General features: G+C 41.7%; 1 protein-coding gene across 11 annotated transcripts in view; it reads left to right on the top strand.

Annotated features, from left to right (window-relative positions):
- The window catches only part of PITPNM2 (phosphatidylinositol transfer protein membrane associated 2), a 244342-nt gene that overhangs the window by 73123 nt on the left and 143473 nt on the right, over window positions 1–27746 (top strand). Inside the window, exon 1 of one of the 11 annotated variants that reach the window (XM_083151204.1) lies at window positions 870–1156. The exons of the other annotated variants lie outside the window; for them this stretch is intronic. The gene's annotated coding sequence lies outside the window, so the exon portion shown is untranslated. Of the gene's footprint in view, window positions 1–869; window positions 1157–27746 lie in introns of those variants that run through there. 11 annotated transcript variants of the gene reach the window in all.

Genomic DNA, 27746 nt, shown 5'->3' with positions numbered 1-27746 from the left:
GCTGGCTTAGGGGAGAGAATATTTTTTTTTTTAAATTGGGCATGCTCTGGGCCTGGGGCTCCGATAAGGAGAGCTGTTAACGCTGGGCATAATCTCCTTATTATCGGCAGGGGGGGTTTAATACTTCCGGCCAAACCGGGTGCCCGCTTCTCCCCGTTACGCAGGAGAAGTGGACCAAATGAGATGTAAAGGCCCATACACACTAATTGACCTGCAGCCGGACTAGCTGCGGCCGATATAGTTACTCATATTGGCCGCAGACAATATTATGTGTACACACTGTGTAATATTGGCCACTGATGTCATTAAGTGACATCACGAGACCCGCTGAACATGCATGTCTGTTTGCTATATAGCCAAATTAATCTGCATGTTTAGTAGACATCAATCATCGTTAATGGCACTCGGGAGCGTGCAATATTGAGTGTACACACTAAACAATAGTGTGGACAATATCGCTCAGAAGCCCCTTTAAATATAAATCCCCTATATCCTTTTCATGAACCGTTTTGAGAGAAAAATAAAACTGCTTGGTCACGCTACTAGGGGAAATGTACAGCTGCATGTCTGTTTTTGCCATGTAATTCCAGTGTAATGGCATTCTGGACATACACTTTCACACCCTGTTTATACATGTGTGTTTGCATCACTTTGTGTATTTATATATAATAACTCTATAGTATTTTTTATGTGTAACAGCACTTCTTAATCAGCGTACATTCCCATTGTGCTGTGCTGAAGGTGTTCCCTCGTTGGTACAATGCTTTGCCGACCTCTTCTGTTCAGCAGAGCGGTTAGGAAGCCGTGTTCCACATCCATCTGCTTATTAGTCACTGTGTCCACAAGCTCTATGCTTACATCACTTTACAGGATATGTTGGATGGCTGCTGTGTAACTCCGTGCTATACCCGCATCTTCAGCCTCGTCTCTTTCTCCATGGCAACTTAGCTCTATGATTTTCAGGAGAGAAAAGAATCAATTTTTTTTTCTTTCTCTATTTTTGAACATGGCTCTTGCATCCTCAGTAGCATGCATGGTTTGTTATTCCCCTCACGACTGATGAGCAAGAAGGCTAAGGATGACAAGTGATGACGGGGAAGCCTGAAACAGAGGAGTGGGCAAACTGTGTGTGGTGCATTAGCCTGCCAAACACAAGGTAATGTATTGCTAACTACAGATTGAGCATGTTTGGTGCTGAATTAGCAGCGTTCCATCGTCTCTGGCACAATGTTAATCCATGTAGAGCCAGGAGTAGCCTGCTTGAAAATGTGGAGTATCATTGTGTACTGGCCTGTCATGAGTATGTTGGTTTATTGAATATTTTAACCCTTTATTTGTGGTTCTCACAGAACCAATTATATTTACTCTCCTCCGGCCATTGTAACCATTGCAGTGAATGATTCAGTTATGTGTACTTCATTGCTTTGAAACAGCAGATTGAAAACTTCTGTGCTACCAGAGCAATAAGCTCCAGGCCTGTGTACCAGCTTCAGGGTGCTTTAAAACCCAACCCAGTGAACACATAAAGGACAGATCTTGCTGATTTTTTGCTTTCACTGGATTTTATGTTCTTATGCCTGAGTACATACAGAGCTCAAGGCATGGTGTATTTTACATCTTCATCTGTTGATTTGCTAGATGTGCCTTTGGAGTTTCAATATATTTTCTTTTTGTTGTGAGGGGGGGGGGGGGGGGGGGAGGATTTGTATGTATGTCATCAGGCTATTCTCAAACTAGTACTTGGTAGCACATGCTGTGATCAAGCACCCTATAGAACATGAGGATCATTATGCCCAGTAAAATACTACCTAGTGATTATTTGTTTATTTTCTGCAAATGCTCTTGATTTATACTCCCTTAGCATTTTCAAGGAACTTCAAAATACCATCAGACCATCAGTGTATGCAGAGGAAGATCACTCTTCAATTTAGATTATACTATGTAGAGGCCAGACACCTTGGTGGCCTGTATCTTCCTTGCTTTTATAAGCACCTTTTGTAACTAGCGGCAGGATATACTAAATGCAGAAAACCCTGGGGGAAAAAAACAGACATTTCTGTTTTAGGAGTTCTAAAACATTTCCGTATGTTCCAAGCTGTGAAATGCAGTACATTCCGGAGCTTGGTCCCGGTAGGTAATGCCCTCTTTTGTGGAGTTCTCTAATAGAAGCCTCTAGGATTGTTTTCACATATGCACTTACAGGAATCCAATGGACTCACTCCTAGCACCCCTCACTGCAGGTGCGGTGGTCTTTCTATTACAAAGACCAACTCTTACCAAGAGAGCTGCTGTTGTGATATTAATTGGATCCCTATGAACTTACTGTTATTAAATGCTGGTATGTACTGTACCTGATAAGCTGTTGATTTATCGCATTGTGGATGTAAAGCTTAGTAGAACACTGGAGTGGACCCAATTAGCGGAAGCAAAGCAAATGATAGTCATAGAGGAATTTTACATATTTTGGAATAAACACTACATTGCTGGGGAAGATTTAACATTTCATCTATCTCTTAAGAATACCACTAAAACAGACATGGCATTTCCATATTTTTTTTTATTTGGAAGCTTCTGGTGCCATATGACTTTATAAAGCCATCCAGGGGATATTAGTGTTACCAAATCACAAATCCTAAAGCTACAGATTGGAAATATTGTGGTGCCTGGGCCGGAATGCCCTCCTTCGTGTTTCATTATACAGCTGCCCAATATCCTAGACATGTGACTGGTCATGTTTATGTACTGATGCTAGAAAATGCCACTGACACTCGCAGAGTATCCGGATTCTGGAATAGAGATTTGGCTGTTAAGGGAACACCACTAGTTAAGGTTTTTCACATTTGCTCACGTTTATATGTGTAATCTGGCAATTGTACAACTGAAAGTTATTTCAGTGTGTAATAGATTGCCCAGTGTTCTCATCAAAATGTTTTATGTGCTTCTTAGCCCTTTGCTGATGTTGTCACCATTCTCTCAGCATTAGAGTGCCTCACCTTTATTCAGATTTTCCCCCACGCTTACATTATTTGAGTCAAACGTTATATTTAGCTAAATATTAATACGGTATATGAAGCTCAACAAAGCTAAATATATCATAGAAATTATGCACGCTTACTTTTAGTATTGGCACCAACATTTTTGATTATTTGCTAGCATTCGATGAAGATTGCAAAAAAAACAAAATCTGTGGAGGAATATCTCAGCTTGTTATTGACATGGTATTTTATTCCTCATTTGATCGGTAATAAGAATCCTAAAGGTGCCCATACACGTTGCGATATGTGTGCTGTGCGTTTTGAACTTCATTTGTGCCGTGCGATTTTGGCACTTGTAGGGGGATGCGATGCGATCTACTGTACTATGAGGATGCGATGCAATTTTTGCCTCTTTTTTTTTTTTTAGTTTATAGCTACTTAATGGACATCGCATCGCATGTACTACAAAACTGATGCGATGCCATGTAGCACAAAAAGTACTGCCTGCAGATACTTTTTGTGCTATACAATATTGTACCGTCGGGAACGCGCATCGCGGGAACTTTAAAAGTTCAAACCGCATGTTAAAATCGCAACGTGTATGGACACCTTGTTACAAAAGAGTATTCTTTGTTTTTAAAATAGTTTACATTTTAGAAACAATTTAACAAAAATACTGTTTTTATGTTAATGTTATTCTATTTTCAAATCTTGAATTGCCATATGCACAACATTTAACTTCCACTTATTGATGTTCCTTGTCCATCAAGATATTGTTGTGCAGCCTTTGAGGTTTATGCTGCTTTCCCACTTCAGACCAGTTTAAAGTACTGGTAATCTTAAATGGTATTTAAAACGGTATTAGCATTCCCACTGCAGCAGATTACCGTTTTAAGTACAATTTAAGTACCATTCCCATTGCAGTGAACCGTGTAAAATGTAGAGTGCCTAACCCCCCCCTCCAGTGTAAAGAGTGCCTAATCCCTCCCCCCCCCCCCCAAGTGTAAAGAGTGCCTAATCCCCGTACCTGCCCTGTGCCCCCATCTCCCCTCCCCTTGTACTTACCTGCACGGGGATGCAGGGCAGTGGGGAGGCAGCGGGAGTCCATGCGGGGTACAGGCAGTCCCAGTGCCTGATGAGAACTAGTAGTTCTCACTTTGCGCATATGTAATGAGTGCACGTGCATAATAATGAGCCACTCATTACATATGCGCATATGTAATGAGCGGCTCTTTATTATGCACGTGCACTCATTACACATGCAAAAAGTGAGAACTACTAGTTCTCATCAGGCACTGGGACTGCCTGGAGGCTAAATAACGTTTAAGAGGCATTCCCACTGCCTCTTAAACGTTATTTTAACGTGTAGGACTCTGCTTTAAAAACGGGTTGAAATACCATTTAGCTTTAAACGGTATTTCAACTCTGGCACTTTCCCACTGCAGCCTTAAAACGGTAAATTGCGCTGAAAATCTGCAATTTACTGTTTTTTAGCTGCAGTGGGAAAGGGGCATTAGATAAAATGACAGTGTATTGACTGTTAGTACAGGTCGAGTATCCCGTATCCGAATATCCGTTATCCGAATTATTCCGAAATATGGACATTCCAGAAAGTGAAAAATTATTTTTTTTTTTGCTAAAAACTCACTGGGGACATTTGTAACAGCATCACTGGGGACATGATATGTAACTGGCACTATATATGTGCAAGACAATGATTGCTTGGCATTCAAATTCAGTGCTGAGATAGTACACACATTTTGTTTCACGTTTTGAAACCTTGTTTTTTGAACAATTAAAATATATTTGTGTGTTTTTTATGTGGTAATAAAATATATTTGTGTGTATATTATGTGTTTATACAGCATAAATGCAAGATACTTCAAAATACATCATTGAAATATTAAAATATTCCGAAATACGGAATAATCCGTTATCCAAAATTCTCCTGGTCCCGAGCATTTTGGATACGGGATACTCAACCTGTATAGCTGTTTGTTATTGTGGTGCCTTCTGTGCAGGAATAGCTAGAAAAAAAACATCCTGATTTGCCGAGTCCTGAAAAGACTACTCATTTCTCTGACGGCCATGAACTTAAATTGGCGAGGCCTGGATGGATGAACTCTGCACATTAGGGAGTGGCCTATATTGTCCTACGTTATCAATAGGGATTGCTGGAACATTTTGATGTATATTTATTTTAACAATGAACACTCTATTCCCCAAATGTGAATGTCTGAAACAAGGAATATACAGTTGTATGGTATAATTTAATTGTGAATGTCTAATGTTTGTCATATGCTGTTCAATTATCACCACAATCAGCAGATAATCAGCCGATAATGGAACAATGTATTGCTATGACCAATCAGTAATTATCCATCTGTCAGACAAACTGGATTGGTCCAGTATGTCTGAATGATCCTATGATTTGTTGGCTGCATTGGAAAGTGCATGCTCCTCCACAGCCTAACGCCTGTGACTTCTCCTGTTCCTTCACATTGGATTAACGTAGATATAGTGACCATACACTGTGAAATATCTTAGTGTATGGACATGATGGTGTGAGAATGCCCAGTAAAAGGTTTGTCTGTCTAACCACATTTTATCTCATATTGGGGCATATGTATTAAGCCTGGTGAAGAGATAAAGTGGAAGGTGATAACTCTCCGGCCAATCAACTCCTGAAGGCCCCATAAACTTACTTGATGTCACCCGAGAAATTGACCCATACTCGGTGATTGTGATGTCCCCTCAGGTCCAATGCACAGTATTACAAGTATAGGACCGCTTGCTATGGATCACATGTGACCCTGCCGCCCAAGAAGGTCCCGGGCAGCTCGGCTGGTGATCAACTGGGCATACACTGCTGCGAGAAATCGCAGTAGTGTATACCCAGCTTAACTGTCATTTTTCAAACATACTATAGCTGATTGGCTGGTGCGCTATCACCTTCTACTTTATCTCTACTTTATCTCTTCACCAGGTTTAATAATCTGCCCCATTGGGCAGGATTGTAAACTTTAAGAAGTGATAAAGTGGAGAGTGATAAACTACCAGCCAATCAGCTCCTAACATGTTACAGACTGTGTGTAAAAAATGATAGTAGCTGATTCCCTGCTAGTTTATTGATCTCTATATTATAACTTTTTGAAGCTTAGTACATCTGGCCCATTGTAAGTCCAGCAAAACAACCAGTTGGGGTGTGTAAATACTAAAGCATGTTATTTAGTTTTCTCTTTTGCATAAAATGGTTTAATGGAAATGCAAAAAAAGGAACTGGAAGTATAACAACGAGACTTAAGCAACTCTTATTGCACAGACACTACAGTAACAATACAGCTTAGTGTTGAAACTATAGCAGTTCTAGTTTTATAAACAAAGAACCTTTTTCATATGGATTTGTGGATTGTATAATATAGTAAGAAAACTAGAATTTTGGAAAGCGTTCATGCTCAGCAAGTGTTGACTCTGATAGAATCTCAATGTAAATATGCTAATGCTGTGGTTATCTGGAAATGGATTTAGACACTCGCCATCGGCCATGCAAATCTCAGCATCTATGTACCAACACTCCGCTGTGGTCGCAGATGCTCTGTTAACTGATCATCTGAGTAATCCTGTGGCCATGCAGTATGGCCACGGTTTTCTGTTTACCTAGTTGCAGATGTCAGGAGAGACTGATGTCATAGGTCATGCTGCGCAACCCGTTGGCCACTTCGCTCGCTACACCACCACTTTGCTAATGCTGCATCAATGCCTGGTACCTGACCACTCACCTCTGTGGAGATTACCACAACCACACCACCACTGGGCTCACACTGCCGTGCCGCCCCCCCGGATCCAGGGGGGGGTGGATTAAAGTTCGCCATTATATTGACAAACTCAATCCCAGGATTAGTAATTCTTCAATCCCGAATCCCGGGATGGAAATCATACCCCAGGATTGGCATCTCTAGTGGCAGAACAAGATTATGTTTGGTGGCAGTGGGTCTAAGCGGGGGAAGGGGAGGAGGAGCTAATAGGGTGAAAAGAATAGGTGGTGGTCAGAGAGGGGAGAGTTGAAGAAGTCAGATGGATCACACCAGTGAGTGAAGACTAGGTCAAGGAAGTGGCTGAATTGGTGAGTGGGGGTGAAGGAGGGGGTCCACTGAGAGGCCAAAGCAGTAGGAGAGGGCAAGAAAAGAAAGTTTAGTGGATGCTGGGTAAATAATGTTAATAGGGATATTAAAGTATCTGAGGATGATGGAGGGGAGGACAGGCAACAAATTGGAGTGGAAAAAAAGAAACCATTAACAGAAGTAGTGTGAAAAGCAGGTCTAGTAAGGTCAAGGATAGTGCAGACAAGACTTACTGGTACGTGGAATTTGGCACACTGGAATTGTTACAGAGTAGATGAAAATAGTGATATTTAGTTGAAAGGAAGGCAATGGATATGAGCATTAGTTATTTTAGACATGCAGGAAGCTCAGTTAGTGGTGTCCAGGCTGTGCATGCAGCAGGTGTTTGAGGTGGTGTATTACATAGCTTTGTTGAAAGCTGTCTGTTAGGAGGAGGATTGAAGTTAGATTGTTTTCCTTCTGTTTTTCTCCTGATTATCTCCGAATACATCTCCAAAATTAATCTAAATATTTCTGCACACTTTCCGCTACTACACGACCCAGCTGCAGAGGACTTAGCAGATGGTCATTTGCAGGTTAAATAGAGAAGCAGCATATATGTGTCTGGACCTAATTTTTAGCCCCACCCAGAGCAAAGGGTTTGCTGCAAAGCGTGAATAGTGAAAGTCCAATACCCCTTCCCCAACTAACACACAATGATTTCCAGCCCTGCTACAGTCTGAGGATTACACATATAAATGATACACCAATTTGCCATATGTCGATATGATATCCATACTTGTGTGGCAAAATTTCTACTTTGTAAAGTTACAGAATAGAGGGAAATGATTGTACAGTCCTGAGCAGGCCGTTAGCTTGTTACAGTAAGAATATAATTACTCTCTTTTTACTGATTCCAAATTATCCTGAAAATCCCAATTGCCGTCTTTACATTACAACTCCTTTCCCTCTTTAGAATGACCATTATAACAGTGCCTACAAAACCCAGTCTTCTGTGAGATCGTGTCTAATTCTCAGGATAACTCCCTTTCCAGCGCCACATCTGCATGTTTACTCCTGCTTTTCACAGCTTACTTTGCATTATGATAAAAACACTTTTTTTTGTTTTTAATGACTGATGCAAATTAGTGTAACAACTTAATTAATTAGTCTCGTAAAGTGTTTGTCGTTTTGCTGACGGATGTCTATTCCCCATCTTACAGTATGTGCATCTCACTGTCTTTAATAACAAGATATTCACACATTTGGAATAAGTATGGTATATGTAAGGTATTTGTACAAATACAGATAAAGAGAAATAGTTAAAGCGCTGGCTGGGGACTAACCCTTGTTCTGGTCTGTAGTGTTCAATCTGGCAAACCGAGGAAGCAAACCAAATGTTTGCACGCCTGACTGCAGTAAAGGTGCTCACGGTGTGATATGTGCTATGTGCGTTTCGTACTACATCGCATTGCATCTAGTTGAAATTGCATGCAATATGTTACAACAGCATGTGATATGAACTAGATGCGATCTATTACAAAAAGTGCTGCCTGCACATGCTTTTTTGGCTTGTGCTATGAACTACGCAGGAGAGCGCAAAGCCTAAAGAAAAGCTGTGATTTAAACTACATGAGATGCACCTCTTACAGTCCTCACCCAGTTTGCTACAAATAACCTCATCCACTCACTAGTCCTCTCCAGACTGGACTACTCTAATCTCCTACTTTCTGGCCTCCCTGTAAAACACCTCTCTCCACTCTAATCTATTCTCAATCCTGTTGCCCGGCTCCTCTTCCTCTCTAAACGTACTAGTGCTGCTTTCAGAGCGGAAAACCTGCTTTGACCTGTTTTTTTAAACGTTTCTTAAAACGGGTCAAAGCAGGTTAAAACCCTTTCAAGCCCTTTTCAGACTGCACTTATAAGCTGGTATTTACATCGCATGCCACTGGTCCCGCTCTGTGCAAATCTAATTAGCGGGACCCGCTCCGTGCAGTGAATATTTAATGAGCGGGTCCCCGCCCCCTGCATATGGAGGGGGCAGGGACCCGCTCATTAAATATTCACTGCGCTGGGTCCCGCTTATTAGATATGCACAGAGCGGGACCAGCTTGAACTCACTATTGGCTGGGTCCTAAATACCATTTCAGACCCATTCAGACTGCAAAAAAAACGGGTCTGAAACGGGTAAGACCCTGCTTTTTTACCATTTCCAAATACTGTTTTTTTGGAAACGGTAAATTCACTGTGGACCTTTCAGACCTCACATATTACTGTATTGAAATGGTAAAAAAAATGGCAAAATACCGGGTAATATGTGCGGTCTGAAAGGGGCATAAGTTCATCTCCGCCCTCTTTCAAACCCAACACTGGCTCCCCTTTACTTTCAGGATACATTTCAAGCTCCTCACACTCACTTAAAGCCATCACCCATTCCTCTCCCACATACATATCTGACCTTACCTCTATTTACACTGCCCTCTCCGCTCTATAAATGCACACCCCCTTTTCTGCCAATTGGTTACTTCCTCCCATTCCCGCCTCCAATATTTTGGCCGTTGTGCTCTGTAGATCTGGAATTTTCTACCCCTCCCTATCAGACTTGCCACCTCCCTACAAAACTTTAAACAGGCTCTCAAGACCCACTTCTTGATTAAATCTAACCATTTCTCACCCTAACCCTCTGTTTATGCTCACTTCTATCCCTGCTGTGTCACCCCAGTCTGTCTGCTCCTTCCCTTTAGAATGTAAGCTCTCGCGAGCAGGCCCTCCCTCCTCATTTCCTTTTCTAAGAATATATTCTGTCAGTGTCCACTGCTGCAACTGTCTTTTATTTACCATGTACTTGACCGAATTTACATTCGCACTGTAAATAATTATTGTTTTTTTTTACTCATGTATGTATTGCCAGGCGCCGTGGTGTGGAACCCTTGTAGCCCCATATTTATTTATTATTTATTTATTTATTTACAGTTTCTTATATAGCGCAGCAGATTCCGTTGCGCTTTACAATAGTAGACAGTGATTAAACAAACTGGGTAACAACAGACAGACTTGGAGGTAGGAGGGCCCTGCTGCAAGCTTACAATCTATAGCAGTGTTTTTCAACCACCGTGCCGTGGCACACTAGTGTGCCATGAGGGGTTCCCAAGTGTGCCCCCAGATATAGAGATGCCTATGCCTAAGCCAGTTTACAGCCACCACCAGTTCAACTGTTATTTACTGGTCTCTTCTTTTCATGTAAAGGGACAATATATTTTGTTACCTGTGGGACCAGTGTGATTGGTTTTTGTATGGGGGCCAATAGGTTTTTTTTTCCCTGTGGGGGCCAATGTGTTTTGCCCTGTGGGTATCTCATGGTGTGCCTTGGCAATTTTTAAATCTTATTTAGTGCGCCGCAAGGTAAAAAGGTTGAAAATCACTGATCTATAGGGATATAGGGGGGAAACATACGGACAGGCACCAGCAATAGCATAGCAGTTACAAATCCAGAAGGGAAGCTATATAATACATAAGTGCCTCGGAGGGTTATGCATGTAGAACTTAAATATGATAGGCTTGCCTGAAGAGGTGAGTTTTCAGGGAACGCTTGAAAGTTTGGAGACTTGTGGAGACCCATATAAATAAACGATGATAATAATAATGCATTTTGAAATCAAAAGTAAAAAACGCATCCGAGAATCAAAATTTTTGACAATTTGACAAATATGTGGAGAATCACTCTTTGAAAGAATGGACTGGAATTTTTCACTTAAGCTGGCCATACATCAGAATGATATCGCTCCAGCCAGCCAACTATTTGGCTGTTCTAGTGGTCATTCCAATAAGTTGGGGAAAATCAATCCAGTTTGATTCCCCCCCCCAACTATCGTACTGGCGTAGGGGCAACTGTACCTCCAACTGTACTATGAGTTGGCGGACACTGACCGGCAGTGTCCATCTACTACTTTACCATCACTGCTGGCTGGGATGACCCTGTTAGCCCAGGATCACAGACAGCGATGCCAGCGGAGCAAGAGGATGTCATGGGGACCGGAGTTTAAACAGTTCTGCTGCTCCATGTCTATCTGCCAGACTCCACATCATGCGCATTTCCGCTTCCTTACCCTAGCGGTCACGGATGTAACCCCTAAAATCATGGGTACAAATTTCTACCCTGCAACCAATCTTCAGCAGCACACCCTGCCAGCATTTCCTGAAAACCCTGCACCCACAATCGATCATACACTGGACACCCCCCCCCCCAAAACCCCTGCAAAACATCATGAGAGCCCATCAGTACCCTGCACCCTATTGCCAACCCACATCCTTGCCCCTAATCATCTTCACCCCCCCCCCCCCCCCCCCGCTGTCAACTGCACTCAATCATCCACAGGACAATTCCATCAAAACTCGTACTCACACTCGATCATCCATGGTACCCCCTCACTGGCATTCGATCATTCAGGGGGCCAACCACCCGCCCCCCTCCCACAAGACCCCTGCACAATATCATCAGAGCCCAATGGCACCCCATGCATCCAATCATTAGCGGCACCCCATGCAACCAATCATTAGCGGCACCCCGGCCGGCACTCGATCATCCACAGGCCCCTGCTCCCGCCATGCTGTCGTTCATGGCCTGCCAGCATTGACAAGTGTGTTTGGCGGCAGCAGTGATCGCCCAGTGTGTACAGGCCTTTACAGTTTCTCCTCCTAAGGTTAATTCTCCTTCAGGTGAATTAAATAACTTCAGAAAATATAGGTAAAAATTATATGGGAATGGATTGACAGACTTACTTTAGATCTTTAAATATTGAAAGCTAGACCACCGTTACATATTTACAGACATACAGTAAGTGTATAAAAAATATTATTCTAAAGCTTTCACTGAAAGTAATCAATTGACTAGATTGTGCAACTAAAGAAGATTGAATAAAGGTGCCCATACATTGTGCGTTTTCACCGTGCGATGCGTGCTCCCCCGGGCATCTCACCACACAGTACAAAAGTATGTGCTCCACATACTTTTTGTACTGCCCTCGGATCACATAGCATGCAAATCACATGCGTTGCGATGCCATCCAGCCTATAATGTGTGCGATCATCGCACCTTGTATGGGCACCTTAAGGGATGTTATTGGTGAAATTTTGTTTGGGACAGTAACAGCTACAGTACCCAGAGTTTACAATACCTAAATATGTCTCAATAATATAAGGCGTATGTGAACATTCTTACACAATCTGAAATTAGGTAACAGAGCCATAACTAGACATTGTGTTGCACTGTACCAAAAAGAATGTATGCTAGGAGTCACATATATTAAACTGCTGCAAGCATATACGATCCATGCTGAGTCAGGCGCCATGTTAAAATATGTATTCTCACCAGAATATTTTGTTTTTCTCAAAATAATATTATATGACAAACTTTTGTCCTCAAATCTTGACAAACACAGAGGCGTATTTGTCTTGTATGTATTACAAATCCAAATAATATTTCCATGAAGGGGAAAATTTACTAAAGGAAATTTGTAAAAAATAGGTGTACATTTGTATCCAGAAATACACTTATTTTTGACATTTACTTTCCCAAAAATATGGCAATTCGTATTTGTATTGATAGCACATCAATACGAATACGAATTGCCGTATTTTCGGGATAGTAAATGTCAAAAATAAGTTTATTTATGGATACAAATGTACACCTATTTTTTTTTTTTATTTCCTTTAGTAAATTTCCCCCTTCATGTGTAAGTTTATGGTTATTTGACATCACTGTAGGCCTACTTTTTACTGCTGGCATAGGTTGCAGAACTATTTACTGTTTTGTTCACATACAAACATATTGCACTCATTACAGATTACATTTTTTTTCTTGTCCTTTGATCTGGAACAAATGTAGAATCTAAAATAGCCAGTATGACTTTGCACGACAACGATGTTTCACCATTGTGTTACACTGTGCATTTCTCAGAACCTCGAAAAAAAGACAAAAATACCTATATTGGTACTTGTTTCCTAGCACGGCGCCAGCGATAAAAATTGTATCCATCGGGACCCCCAAAAATCGCGTCGATCGACGCGATTTTTACATTGGAATCACGGTAAAATGGTCCCTGAGACCCGATTTTACATTGGCCCCAATGTTAAATGGCCCCCAGACCCCAATTTTTATTGTTTCCCAACCCTGATGGGTCAAATGCCCCCTCATTGTTAACGCCACCCCACGATCAACGCCAACCGGAAGCGCAGCGAGCCCGCGAGGGGCGGCGGTATGCGTCCTCCGACCTTTTAATACCCCCACTATCCACGTCGGCGTGGAGTTGATTTTATACAGTGTGGCGAGCGCAGCGAGCCACCGAGCCCGAAGCGTGGCGAGCGCATGCCCATTACTTCACAGGTATTACGCGCCCCCTCACGAGGCTCGCTGCGCTCGCCACGCTTCAGGCTCGGTCGCTCACTGCGCTCGCCACACTATATAAAATCAACTCCACGCCGACGTGGAAAGTGGGGGTAAGAAAAGGTCGGAGGACGTGTATCGCCGCCCCTGCGCTTCCGGTTGGCGTTGATCGTGGGGTGGCGTTAACAATGGGGGGGCATTTGTCATGTAAAATACCCATAAGGGTGGGTATACAATGAAAAAATCGGGTCCATTGGCCCATTTAACATTGTTCCCTATGTAAAATAGCGTCCATCGCATCGGTCGCATCGCATGTCTTAACTTAAGGCATGCGATGGACGTGATTTTTTAATTGTCGGGGAAAATGCTAAAAATAGCCCTGAAGTCGCGTCAGTCGCGTCCATCGCATACCTTAACTTAAGGAATGCGATCACCTACGACGAGCGCCGTGCTAGGAAACAAGTACCCCGATATTTATTTATTAACAGTTTCTTATGTAGCGCACACATATCCCGTATGTCAGCTGCCCGCCCTGTCCTTGCATAGGGTGCCTGCAGATCAGAGACACCATAGAGGTGTCTTAGATCTGCGAGCGCTGAAGAAATCATTCGACGGTCGCCGATCATCGAATGATTTCTCCCCCGCACCCAAGGCTGCGAATGGATGATTATGCAAATCAATCATTTGCATGTCTGCGGGAGTTTGGGTGGGTCAGGCGTCTGGCATCTGTGGGACTCACAAGGCTGCAAAATGTGCAGCCTTACGAGTCAATCAGAATAAGGACCTTTTGTGTATGGCTTTGTCGTTTTCCTTCATTTCTATCATACCTAGCAATTTCTGTCCTCTTTAGCATACAGTAATATAGCTACAAACTACTGATTATCTCAGACATTGGAAAGCGCTGTCCAGTATCTGACTCTAGGAGGCAATCCTCTAACCTGTGGTAAGGCCCTGAAAGTATCTACCACCCAATGGCTCGTTAGGGACCATCTGTGTTGGGGTATGGGTCATAGGGTTGACAGTCAATAGGTCGACCACTATTGGTCGACACATGAAAATTGTTGACCTGGTCAACAGCAATATGTCGAAATGAAAAAAAAGGTCAGAATTAATTTTTTGTTATCTAGGACGACTTAAGTCAACATAAACACTGTATATTTGTAATGTGTCCCCTCGCATGGCTCACTATGCTTCATGCAAGGTGCTACACTCCGCACACCATTATAATCTAGCTCTGTGACCTATGGGCTTTTGTCAACTTTTTGGCCATGTAGACCTTTTTCAGGTGACAAACTTTTGACTGTGGACCAATAGCGGGCGACCTATTGACTGTTGAGCTATCGACTGTATCCCGCGTGTTGATACATAATTATTTTCTGTTAATTGTTCTCTTTTGCCACAGTTTAACTCTTTGAGTGCCAACATCTCATATGTAGAGTATTCTGCTCCATATAGCAGTGCACGACCTCCAGATTACATAGTCCTCCCCTATTTGGCTGAGGTGATCATGAGGGGCCTGTCTAAATGATATTGTTGTGGCATATGACAAAGATCAAGGATTTCTGTAAGCAATGCTACAATACAGTAATAATGTGCAGGCCTGCCATGAAAGAGAATCTGTGGGGTTGTGGCTCATGCAGCTTTTTAGTTTGAGCAGTTCCGATAAGAGGAATATCATTTACTCTTGTGGTTGAAACAAAGTGTGTGTCCATCCACTCTGAATAGAGGCTGCAATCCCTGCCAGCTTGCGCATGACTCATCTGGGTGACCTTGCAGGCAGTTCTGTGAAGAGAAGTGTAGGTCTTTTCAGATCTTTGATCTTTAAACATTGTGTTTTGCTTGCAAAATGTGAAAAAATCCTAAATATAGCTCATATGCTGTTTCTCTTTTTGTCTGGGGATGACTGAAGAGCAGGGGACTTAGAGAGCTCCGTTTGAGTATTCTGGGTCTTAAAGTGGTTACTATAATGCTAATTTGGTGCCTTTCAAGAAGGTCGCTTTTATCCTTCCCCCTTGTAATTATAATGGTGGTAGTCCTTTTTAAAAGAAGTTTTTATTCCATCCTAACAGCGGGATTATGGCCTATTGTCTAGCGAGCACTCATCAACTCTGTACAGAATTAATCTGAACAGCTCAACAAGCATGCCTCAGAGATTAGGTGGGAAATTACTGCTTGGAAGGAATGTGTTCTATTGCAGCAGTCTTACATCCTCCAAAACACAACATCATCCCTGAGTGCTTTGCTCCCATTCAGCAGTGACCAAAACCCTTTTTACCGCTATGATTTGCAGAGTGACTGGAAAACATGATGAAACGCTTATTGGCAGTGATAGGTGGGAGAATTTAGGAGCCTGTAATTATTTCACATGATAATTATTGTCACTGCCAAAGGCCAAGCTGAACATTTAACCATTGTATTATCAAGTTGAAGAAGCCTGTATTGTTGAAGAAGACTGTACTGTGTTTTTACTTTACAAAAGAAAACATAATCCTGTGGTATGGGTTTATTTGAAACCAATTTTCATCCTCAAAGGGATCTGGCATAATATTGAATATATGGTTTTGTGAGACTGTTCTTTATTTTGGCAGAGGTACATGAATACTCTCTGGGTTTTTATTTGTTCAATTTTAGTCTAATGATAGATACATTTAGGTGGATCTGTACAAAGTTGAAACCCAAATGCATATTTATATAGAGAAGAGCAGGGAGACTCAGACAGTGCATCATAGTGGAATGAAAGCAGAAAGGTCTTCTAGGTCCATAAAAGGAGGCAAAGTAGAAGACAGAGAGGTCTATTCATTAAACAGCAAAAAGTATGGAACACATATTCCAGTGGAGAATTTACCCTTGGTAACCAATCAGCTGCTATGTATAACTTTATAGAATGAGTCTGATAAATGGTACTTTAAAGCTGACAGGTTGCCATGGACAACTTCTTCACTCTTTTCACTCCTTCATGAATAGACTTCCAAGGTAATATAGACAAGCAATGTAACAGAGTGGCAGTGTGCCAGCCCCATCCCCCAAAGCCATGATGTCATGGCACGTAGAGGTGGGGCCTTTGGCTTTGGGAAGTACAGCTCTGCCGGAACTCTAAAGGAGACTCTGGGCAGTTCCACAGGCTACAAGGTGCCTTATCACAGTGTCCCTTGGATGCTCTGGGTGGCTGTTCCAGACACCCTGCAAGCTACATACAGGTCCCCAAGGACTTTCATTCTGTGTGAAACATCAACACCATCTTTGTAAAGGCTGTATAAGCACTGCATCAATAGGATAGGTACTGTAGTATATTAGATGAATAAGAAGAGGAATCAAATGAGTGTGACGGGGGGGGGGGTGCAGGAGTTGAGCAAGGTGCTGCTTTGGGAAGGAGGAAAACATTTCATATCAGACGTTGGGATTGGCTTGTCTTAAAGTTGAAAGTAAACTTATTGTCAGTAAGGAAGTTGATATGGGAAAAACCTGTGAGATGTAAATATAGACTGAGCAGATATTTTAGTTGGTCAAACTCCAGATCACTTCACAGTATCTGAGGAATTCATCAGGAGCACGAGTCTCCCCTTCAGTGACATTTTACACAGAGATTTTTGGCAGCACTTTTGCTTTAAGTACCACATCTGCTAATGTGATTGACACTGCCAAAGAAGGTAGCTGGAGTCACTTCAATAAGGGTTACTGCTAGAATAATTTCTGGAAAATATATAAGTTGGGGAGTAAGTTATTGAAATAGGAAGATCTTAAAGAAAGATGTTGGAATTTGAATTTGTCAGGAAACATGAGTCTAGTAGTGTAAAGTGAAATGGAATATGCTGCGCTATATAAGAAACTGGGTACAATGCCACAGAAGATGATAAACAAGACCTACTGTATTATATAATAACCTGTATCAGACAGGTTAGTGGCACTGTGTCTGGGTCTTTATATGCAGTGGTTGTGCTATCATATGCAAAGGCGCCCACTTCCAGCTTCCCTGCAGCAGTTTTGGAATATAGGCATGGTAGCACAGTGGTTAACACTGCTGTATTGCAGTTCTAAAGGTGCCCATACACCGGTGCCCATACACCGGTGCCATATGGCCTTTTTACATGAGATTGTGATGCATTGCTGCAACGGATCTCATGAAAACTGGCACATTGCAGGTGTTTTTTGGTGCGATTGCGATGACAGGCACGCTCCCGTGCGCCTGGCATCTCAATCGCAGATCTTACTGGCTGCCCTTAATATTTCTTGCAGCCTGTAGCCCCTTCTAGGATCGCATGTGATATATTGTATGCAAAAGGAAGGCATACAATGAATCACATGTAATCCTGTCCCTCAGGAAGGTCCTGCCCACATTGCAAGCAAATTGCATGCAACCACTTGACGAGATACATCTCACCAGTATATGGGCATCTTTAGTCTGCGATTTGTGTGGTGTAACGCTACAAAATATGGTACAAGCAAGATTCCATATGGGTGTACAAAATGGCACAAATCAAATTTCAGATCTGTAAAATTACCTACGTGTTTAAACATTGTTATTAATTGTGTTTTATGTTTAGCATCAAGTAAATACGTCTAAATGCACAGTGTTATGACACCTAAAGATTGTGCCAAAAGCTAGAGATTAGGAAGACCTGTGATATATCTATATTAGAAAGACGTCTGCCCTTTCAGAACTGTGTATTGTAGTAGTCTCTACCCATTGGAGGGCAGGTTTATCCTAATGTCTCTTCCTAGTTAGATCTACATCTATGCATAGATCGGCTTTTGTTCTTTTTAAATGTCACTTCCTTTTTTAGTTGATCTGATGTTCGCTTCTATTGTGGGTCCCGGCTGAACGTCACCACTTGACAGTGTCATCTTTTGTTTTTGTTTTTTATATTCATTTTTTGGAGCCTCTAAAAAGGTAGGGAGACATTATTCAGAGCCTCCATAAGTTTCATATTGATCTGTGTTTAGGAAAGGAACCCTTTCATTGCAGGTATTGTCTTGGGGAGTTCTCTTTTTTTTTCTTTACCCTTCTATGTTGCGGCAATGCTAACACCTCTGTGTACTGCTATACATATTTTCTGTTGCAATGTGCTTGGGCAAAATGCAGATCCTGCTTTCAGCAAACAGAATTGCTAACTGCATTACACAAGACAGATTTTGTGCTGAGCGCTTACAATTACAGTAACTGTGTTTTTATGACTGTTTCCATTACCATAATTAATAGTCCTTTTAGGCTAATCCTTTTGGAGGCATTGTGCTTTTGCAAATGTTTACTTAATATAGAGCTTTGTTGCGAAATGGCGCTGCGAGCTGCTGGAATTGTAGATTAGCCCATAAAAAGTACTGTATCCCTGCATAATCATGGCACTTTTACAAAGATGTTACTTTTCTCACAAATACTTTTTTGTTTGATGTGTTGGATAGAATGTGTAATTTTTGTTGTCAATTTTCTATCCTATGGGGCCCATTCAATTGCTTATGCACAGTTTAGCCACTGTGTAAAGTGCTGGGAGATTTTGGGGCGCCAATCATTTTTAGTGAGATGATCCTGCCCTACAGTGCCTGGTTTAGCGGCGCAAAAATGCTAAACCTGATTAAAGTGCTAGGCATAGCACAAAAAGTGCAGTTTGGGCACCCAAATGGGTTACTTTTTGCACATTCCAGCATGGGGGGCTGTGAGTTGAATTCTGGTGCTGGCGAAAGTTCATGGCCCGAACTGAGCGACATTTGGGTTGCTCCATTGCGCGCCTGGCTCTGACAGCCACAAGCACCATCTGCATCCTCTAGTTTAACACCTCCTAATCTGACCTTATTATCTGTCCATCTGGTAATGTCTTTAGCTTTCCACACATGTCCCTCACAGTTAATAACATTTTTCTCTCATGTTCTCCCAGCACACAGCAATGGTGTCACCTTTGACTCCCCCATTAGTTTTACCCCTCACATCCAGTACCTGTCATAGAAGAAATAGCCTAACTAATGTCGCGATCATCTTGTTTAGTAATTCCCAGTTTGGACACCTCCTTATCATCACCATAATCCTGCTTTTACCCATCCTGAATAATACAGCTCATCTTAATCCACTCCTATTTCTATGGCTTTTCCTGTTTTCCTCCCCAACTATGTATTTTCTTGCCTCATTCTACCAGCTTTTCCAAGCACCAATCCTTCACTCCAATTACTTCTTTTTTCTACCACTGCTCCAATGTTTCCACTGCTCACGACTGTCCATGTAGGTGTTATGCTGAATTGTTTTCACATACTAAAAATAGAAGAATTCAGGAAGGAGGTACCCAACATTTTTATACCTTTTTAATGAAATTTCGATAACAATGTGTTACAGTTTAAAATGGGTGAATATAAAAAGAAAGTGTGACCGCTAAAATATGAACTGTGCTCGCTATCATTCTGGTAGCTAGTATAAGAAGTGGAACCCATTGGTGGCCTTCATGGCTTCCAGCTTTCCTTATGAAGATTCTATTTGCAGGCTAGTGTTGTCTCGGGTATCCTCTCATACGGTTATTTAAGTGCACCTGTCTCTCACTACACATTGGAGCCATTTTTGTGTGTCTGACCGTTTTTTATGAGAATATAGTTTAATGACCTGTGACATTTATCTGGCACTTTTTTTTTTTAATCCAGTAGACTTGATATTGATACTACCAACAAAATGGTGGTCTTCATTGTGAAAAGGCAACAGGTAAATGTAAAATATGTAAGGTTATAAGTTGAAATACATTTAGATTTAGGGATTTAGTTTTAAAATAATTGTTTTAAATCGGCTGCTTTACATTGGGTAATGCAATAGTAGATTTATACAGAATAAAATGTCCTTAATGTAGTGTTCATTCTAGCACCCGCCATCTTTGAAAACCTATGCAGTTCCTGTTCCCTGTCTTGGGTGTCGCTGTCTGTGTGGTGTTTCTAGCACAGGTCTGGTTTGCATATCAGTGCTGATATACAGACCACACTGTGCTAGCAGCACTACAGCAGACAGCGACACCCCAGGCAGGGAAGAGGAACTACATGGGTTTTCAAAGTTGGAGGGTGCTAGAATGAACACTATTAATATAGAAATTTGATTTAAAAGGCATGTGATAGACCACAGATTCTCAAACTTGGCCCTCAGGACCCCACACAGTGCATGTTTTGCATATTTCATTACAAAATCACAAGTGAAATAATTAGCTCCATCTGTGGATCTTAAAATGTGTCAATGAGTAATGTCACCTGCGGGGTGACCTGGAAAACGTGAACTGTGTGGGGTCCTGAGGTTCGTGTTTGAGAACCCCTGTGATAGACAATAAGTGGTTAAAAAAATATTTACATTTAAAATCTCTTGAATATATTGCTAAGAAACCTTTGTAATAAATTGTTAATGTACTGTATGTCAATGATTTTTAATGTGTGTCTGACTTTTGAGGACATATGGTGGTGTACAGTTGGCAAATTTTTGAATTCAGTATTTTGCTTTTTATTTTTGCAGTCTTTATTCCAAATTAAGTGAAATCTTGTTCAATGCTCTTTATTGCTTCTTAAGCATACAAAACTGTGCTTTTGGTGCTACTGTATGCAAGTGATGCTAATTTATTAACCTATCTTGCATGTTAACACATCTATAATTTTAAACAGTGTAATTCCATTGCTTCTGCTTTCAATAAAATTAGTCCATACACACTGGGCGATTTTGTATCGGACAGCGATGATGGTTTTCACCGCTGAGGGGAAAGCCGCTCAGTGCATACACACTGAGCAGCTTTACCTGTGCCTGTCGCCGACAAAGGGAGGCCCACGGCTTTGCCAAAGCGCAGCAGGTGAACGACTTTCCCACCACTCATCGCCGGAGCATACACACGTGTGAGCTGTGACAGCAACAGTCCGCACTGCTCACTGTCACAGTGCGCAAAATTCATTGAGTACACCCCTTTGACTTATCACTTATGTTTGATCAATTACAGACACATTCCATAGAGGCAACACCCACTTTCCATTATGCCACAGCCCTTATGGGGTCTAAAAATCCATACTATCCTGTCAAATCCAGCCATATTGGCAGGTATATAAGACTTTTATATGTCTGTAAAATCTTCTTTTCCCTGGATACAGTACAGTACCACCCAAAGTGAGGCATATTAATATAATTGCTTCCAGTCAGCTAGGATTGTAGATGCAATATGTTATTATACAATATCCATTCACTCCATGTGTATGAACTTACAGTGCATTAACTATATAATGGAACAGCTGTTCCTCTCACAGTCCAGTGGTTTATTGGCATAAAGGTCTTGTATGTATTAAGGTGCCCATACTTTCTCCGATCCCGGCGTGCGTTCTGGGCTAAAATAGCATCCATCCATCACATCGCATTGCATGTCTTGAGCATGCAATGCGATGCGATGTGATGAAAAGCAAGTACAAAAAGTATGTGCAGCACATACTTTTTGTACTGTGCGATGAGGTGCCGCGGGAGCGCGCACCTCAAAGCACACATCGCACCGCCGGGATCGGAGCGTGTATAGGCTCCTTTAATGTGATGCTGCCCTGTGTCCAGCTGAAAATATCATCTTTTACATATATAATATGACTATGTCCATTTCCAGTGACATAGGTAGCACTAGTCCATGTTTACGTCAATAACATGTCTGATGTGTGTTCTGCTGAGTCACTCTAGAATCCGTTGAATTGAAAGACGGTGATTAAAAATAGATTTGTAATGAAACTATGCTGTCATGTATCATTTCAGCAATACAGGTCAAAATGATTTCTAAGCGTTAATGGGCTCCTTTCACTACCCAACAGTGGACACTGTCATCTTCTGGGTGATCATTTTCCCCAGAGGGTGCCCAATGACATCTTTCTTTTTTAAGATTTATTTGAATGAAGATTTGTTCTCTACTTGGTGTAGTCGCAAATATTTTAAGATAATGTAACACCAGCAAATATGAGTGACTTCCCCTGGGACTTGAGGTAAGTGTCGTGGTTGCAGGACCCAAGTATGTAGAAGTGAGGGAACTGCAAGTGTGTGTTGGGGCTTAAGTTTGATCAGCTTAATAATTCAGTTTTACGTGAGAACTCTATACCAGTGATTTTCAACCTTTTCACCTTGCGGCACACTAAATAAGATTTTAAAATTGCTACAGTACACCATAAGATCCCCACAGGGCAAAACACATTGACCCCCACAGGAAAAAAAAAACAAGCCAATTTTACCCCCTACATAAAAAACAATCACACTGGTCCCCACAGGTAACAAAATAAAACACATTGGCTCTTTACATGAAAAGAAGAGACCAGTAAAAGCCAGTTGAACTGGTGGTGGCTGTAAACTGGTTTGGGCATCTCTAGATCTGGGGGCACACTTCAGAACATCTCAGAGCACACTAGCGTGCCACAGCACTGTGGTTGAAAAACACTGCTCTCTACAGTCGTGTGAGCAGTTGCAGTAGCTGCAGATACTCCAAGGCAGCTATATGTAAGACATTGGTAGTCGGTCAGAGAGGCAGCCAGAGTATAACCCCCATACAGTACTTAACTGACCCCTAAAAGGTTTAGAAGTGGACACCAGAGGGTCACTAGATGTGGTCATTGGCATGGAGGCTGTAGTTCAGTTGAGTAGGGAGCACAAAAAGAGTTAGTTCCTGGGCCAGAAAGTGCACTGCAGCCTAGTCCAAAAAAACAGGATTGCCACAGTTTACGTCCTAAATTCTCCATTAATCTCTTGAGTGCCAAGTGAATTTGTCAAAAATAGGTGTGGAAATTGACAAGCAAACATTTGTTTTATCGTAATGACCTGTAATGTTTACCTTACATAGGAAATATCTTTTTTTTTTAAGACACCTTTTTTTATTTGAACTTTACTGTATATAGCAAGTATTGGTACTTATGTATTATCTGGGCTCCCATGTTAAATGCACCCCATTTTTTCATACCCCTACTATCCAACTACGCATGGAGTTGATTTTATATAGTGTGGCGAGCGCAGCGAAACACCGTGCCCGAAGCGTGGCGAGCACACGCGGTCTCATAAGAAAAACGGGAGCCCAGATATTACATAAGTACCCAAATATTTGAGCAACGCTGGCAGTTTTAGCGGATATTTTGTACATCTTTCACAGAGATGTTGGCACTCAAAAGGTTAACCTATTTCTATTTCCTTTGAATTATATGCACAGTTTATAAATATCAGTAAAGCTAAATTAAACTCCAAGCATATTTTTGAAACACTGCATAGAGGTGGGTTACCTGTAATACATATTCTTGTATTTCATAAATGTAGAATATGACATGATTTAAATTCAATGTAGTGTATAACCAATATTTTGATTATTTAGTATATTTGTTTGATTATGGAAAGTGATGAATGTTGTGATTATGAAAGAGAGCTCATATAGTATAGCCTTCAGTATAAAACTATAGTGAGGTGTAAGTGTGTTGTCCTTATGTTTGGATCCTTCTCTCTGTATATGTGTGCCTGAATCTCCAACTACTTTATTTCCCAGAATAGTGTTCAAACTGTCTCGGATTAATGTAATCTTAAAAGCTTTTGTAAAAGTGAAAGATTCCTCCAAAGTAATACAAGTTGAGTATCCCTTATCCAAAATGCTCGGGACCAGAAGAATTTTGGATAACGGATTATTCCGTATTTCAGAATATTTTTATATTTCAATGATGTATCTTGAGGTATCTTGCATGTATGTGGTACAAACACATCAGTCACATGAAATGCACACAAATATATTTTATTTCTGCATAAAACAAGGTTTCAAAACATAGAGTAACAAAGTTTGTGTACTATCTCAGGCACTGAATGTGAATGCCAAGCAATCATGTCCTTACATATCATGTCCCCACATATCATGTCCCCAGTAGTGCCAAGCAATCATGTCCTTACATATAATGTCCCCAGTAGTGCCAGTTACATATCATGTCCTCAGTAGTGCCAGTTACATATCATGTCCTCGGTAGTGCCAGTTACATATCATGTCCTCGGTAGTGCCAGTTACATATCATGTCCCCGGTAGTGCCAGTTACATATCATGTCCCCGGTAGTGTCAGTTACATATCATGTCCCCGGTAGTGTCAGTTACATATCATGTCCCCGGTAGTGTCAGTTACATATCATGTCCCCGGTAGTGTCAGTTACATATCATGTCCCCGGTAGTGTCAGTTACATATCATGTCCCCGGTAGTGTCAGTTACATATCATGTCCCCGGTAGTGTCAGTTACATATCATGTCCCCGGTAGTGTCAGTTACCTATCATGTCCCCGGTAGTGTCAGTTACAGATCATGTCCCCGGTAGTGTCAGTTACAGATCATGTCCCCGGTAGTGTCAGTTACAGATCATGTCCCCGGTAGTGCCGGTTACAAATCATGTCCCCGGTAGCGCCAGTTACAGATCATGTCCCCAGTAGCGCCAGTTACAGATGTCCCCATTAGTGCTTTTAGCAAGAATTTTTTTTCACTGTCCGAATGTATGGTTTTCGGAATAATTTGGCTAAGGGATACTCAACCTGTATATTTAATTGTTGATCCCTTTTATTTAATTTCTCCAAAACAAGTTATATATACCATTTATACCAAAACTTAGGCCCTGCTTCAGGTTGGCATGCTAGGCAGCGTGCATCCGCTGCCTAGCAAGATCATAAATGCTGCCTACTGCCAGGTCAAATGCCCCCCCCCCCCCCCCCACACACACACACACACACACACAAATCCCCTCGGTAACATGTGAGTGGACGTGCATATGAACACATTGCATTGCATGTGGCTGAAGGGGAGAGAAATCATTGGAAGGCCTCTGACTGTCTAAAGATTTTTATCCCTTTCTATACTGACTTTTATTTCCATCGCTGTTCAATGAAGATGGGGCAGCACCATGCCTGCTTCCACAGGGTAAGCCCAGCATTTTTGTGGGGATGCCCATAAAGCTCTAGGCGTTCCCTTGCTGCTGCCCCGGCATGCTCCCAGTGAGTGTGTAACTCGCCAAAGCCATTCACTGTCAGGGTTGCACATGCATAGAAATCCTGCGCTCGCCACCTATTCTATTATTCCTCTATGAAGTCCAGGAAACCCCACGAGGGAAAATAACCCATGGAAGTCAGGATTCCAACTCTCGGGCTCCTGACAGTCGGGATTTTGATGTCGGTGAGTCATCTGATACCCGTGTGACACTTGGTGTGAGTGGAGAACTAATAAGTTGACATTGTACCCACCTGCAGCCATTGATAAATGTAATTTCTCAGCACTGTTGCTGTAGTGTAGGTGTAAAGTACCCAAAGCTATGTTCTCCGTTTCTGTGTGGAATCCTTCTCTAAGGAAAATGCATAAATCTCAGTTCTGGTTGCTGGATTTTGTCAATATATTTGTGAATTGTATTAATTGATTATAAAAGCAACAGATAGGTTTACCCGGTGTTTGCACATTATCTTATGTCTTGTGCCTGCTACTAGCTTCCCAATGTAATGGAAAAACCCTGTGATGTACTTATCTGAAGATTGCAGCCGCCTCACTTAGAATGGTTGTGCTAAACTGTATAATTGTGCCGTTTTTCATGTGGCGTTTGCCCCTACGTACCCATTCAAGGACAAGCATGTGTCCAATTAAATGGACTGGCATCTAGTGTTGAGCTGCCCCCATGCCAGTGCTCATCTCTGACTGCAGTTGAGTCCCGCTGCTGCTTCAAGCAATTAGACATGTCTCATCCAATGCAGATGATCCCAGGGAGACCTAATTTAGCATATTATGCTGTAATTAATCTCCTGTACTTACTGTGTGTTTAGGGCTAGAATACAAGGGCACAAATCTGGTGACGCTGTCAGCAGTTAAATCAGCACCTAGAGCACATTTAACGTAATAACCTTTTTATAGGCAATGTAGCTTACAGGGAGTTAATTTTGCTGCCAAGGTAACCATTTGCTGAAAAGCAATAAAAAGAGGTAACATTCTATTTATAAGCAAATAAATATTCACGATAAATGCTTCCACCGTTTCCTTCAGTTTCAAGTGGCATTTCATGGCCTGATCTTCCCCAAACAGCCTTGTATAAACCATGTTATTGTCCCCTGTAATTCTCTGCTGGGAACAGCATGCTAGTATTGACCTGTGACACAACATCCACACATCAGTTTATAATGGTTTGTAGTACACAGAACCCACAACAGATCTGAATGACGGTGTCATTGGCTTCAAAGTGGTGAGCCCTGAACAGGCTGCGACAGCTTTTGATCCCAAGAATATCATGTAATCTCTAACATGTTAACGTTAAACTTCACTCGAATGTCTTCCATCCAATTCTTTAGCATACTTATAAAGCACAGGGAAAAAAGTAGCCTTTGCTGATCTTACACGTAAATATGTTATTTGCCAATACAAAGAAGCTGTTGGGAACAGTGTTAGACTGTAGCATTAAGGGCCCCAGTAGAAAAAAAAGGCAGCTGTTTATACTGTACATCCCTAGCAGATCTTACAAGCAAGCCTGATGTAATAGGGCATACACATGGTTTGATGTAGTCTATTTTTCTATTTGATTTTGCTTATATAAACAGAATTGAAATCAAACGGAAATCAAATGCATTCGATTTCCATTTGATCCTGATCCGCGGCATCAAAATCAAATAGAAAAAAAGACTGTGCAGGCAAGATGATATAGTACAGATCTTTACTATAAAGGAGGTATTCAATGTCTGCCAATATTTCCAATAGTGGAAATATCGGCAGTTAAGGTATTCGATCCCGGCTGGGATGGCGAGTCCGTGTGGAGGCGAGTCTGTATTGTCAGAAAAAAGTCGAATCCACGGCTGTCTTTTGGCAAAACGGATGCGTTTCCACCAATCCTCAGAATTGAATTTCGGCTGTCGCTTTTCAGTCAAGTGAAGCGAAAACAACCCAGGATTCCGACTGTTGGAATGTTCCAACATTCAGAATCCCAGATTGAATACCCCCATAGTCTAAATCGAGTGTGTACATGGCGCCATGCGATTTGATCATAGGGATTGAATACAAAGCAAATAGCACCGTGTGTGTACACTACTTAAGGCCACCATAAGTAAAACTTTAACATACTTTCCCAACCAACTCCCCCGTCCCCCACACTGCCACCAATACCAAGAGGTGACATCTTAGAAGTTCCAGAGCCACCACCTGTATTATGTACAATTTTCCTCAGAGACATCCCTAATTTTATGATAGGCAAAATTGGTGGCACCCCTCACCGTAGATATCCGTACCCTACTGCTTACCAGTATCTGCAGTGTTTCCCACTCATTTCCGTTACATTTTGCTGTTTCTGCTTGAGAACACATTTTCTTTTCTTGCA

This window comes from Crinia signifera, chromosome 1 (genome assembly GCF_055691185.1).
Source record: "Crinia signifera chromosome 1, ASM5569118v1, whole genome shotgun sequence".
Taxonomy (NCBI): Eukaryota; Metazoa; Chordata; class Amphibia; order Anura; family Myobatrachidae; genus Crinia; species Crinia signifera.
Note: the sequence above shows the minus strand (reverse complement) of the source record. Positions and strands in the feature narration are given on the sequence as shown.